The sequence below is a fragment of the Tupaia chinensis genome, unplaced genomic scaffold (genome assembly GCF_000334495.1).
Source record: "Tupaia chinensis unplaced genomic scaffold, TupChi_1.0 Scaffold000451_2, whole genome shotgun sequence".
Lineage (NCBI taxonomy): Eukaryota > Metazoa > Chordata > Mammalia > Scandentia > Tupaiidae > Tupaia > Tupaia belangeri.
Genome location: NW_006159958.1, coordinates 2,233,028 through 2,233,695, shown reverse-complemented (window position 1 = coordinate 2,233,695; position 668 = coordinate 2,233,028). Strand labels below are relative to the sequence as shown.

At 48.2% G+C, this 668-nt stretch overlaps 1 protein-coding gene across 2 annotated transcripts in view; it reads right to left on the bottom strand.

The window, feature by feature from the left end:
* VIPR1 (vasoactive intestinal peptide receptor 1) overlaps positions 1-668 on the bottom strand; it is a 42,073-nt gene that overhangs the window by 17,274 nt on the left and 24,131 nt on the right. The gene's annotated exons all lie outside the window — the stretch shown is intronic.

Sequence of the window (668 nt, the reverse complement as noted above, 5' to 3'; positions counted from 1 at the left end):
CCGGAGGGTCCTGCAGAACGAGGAGGGTGTCTCCAATTCCATGTAACTTTCAGATAAGCCACTGGGTACTGTGTAGGTGACATGCTGTGTGATGCCCGAGCCCAGGTTAGGCTCTGGCTCCACTCACATGTAACCAACTGTCTTCCATGTGTGATGTACATGGGGCTCTCCAGGAACGCCACCGTGGAGCGAAGGGGAAGAACTCTGTACTCTGCTTTGTTCTGGACTGGACTGAGTCATGCAATGTTTTATTTATTTATTTTTCAAATATAGTTTAAATTTTTTTTGGAGAGGTTTTTGCTATAGGGCATGTGAGCTTGCCAGAAAGAGAGCGACAGAGAGATACAAAGTGAGAAATTGGGACCAGCAGTTAGTGTAATGGCTATGTCACTGGACTCCCACGTAGTCGACTGCAGTTCATGTCCTGGACCCGGTGGCTTAAAACTCACACTGGGTCCATGTGCATGCGTGCCCAAGATCCTGAGAGGAGAATGGAGGAGAAGGGATTGCAGCGTGGCCATCCCCCCGGGGGGTGATTTCTTGCTTTCTATCTCTTTGTCTCTCTTTGTCTGGCAAGCGCACGCGCCCTATAGCAAAAACCTCTCCTAAAAAAAAAAAAGAAAAAGAAAAAGAAAAAGAAAGTGAGAAATCACCCCCCAGGGGGGATG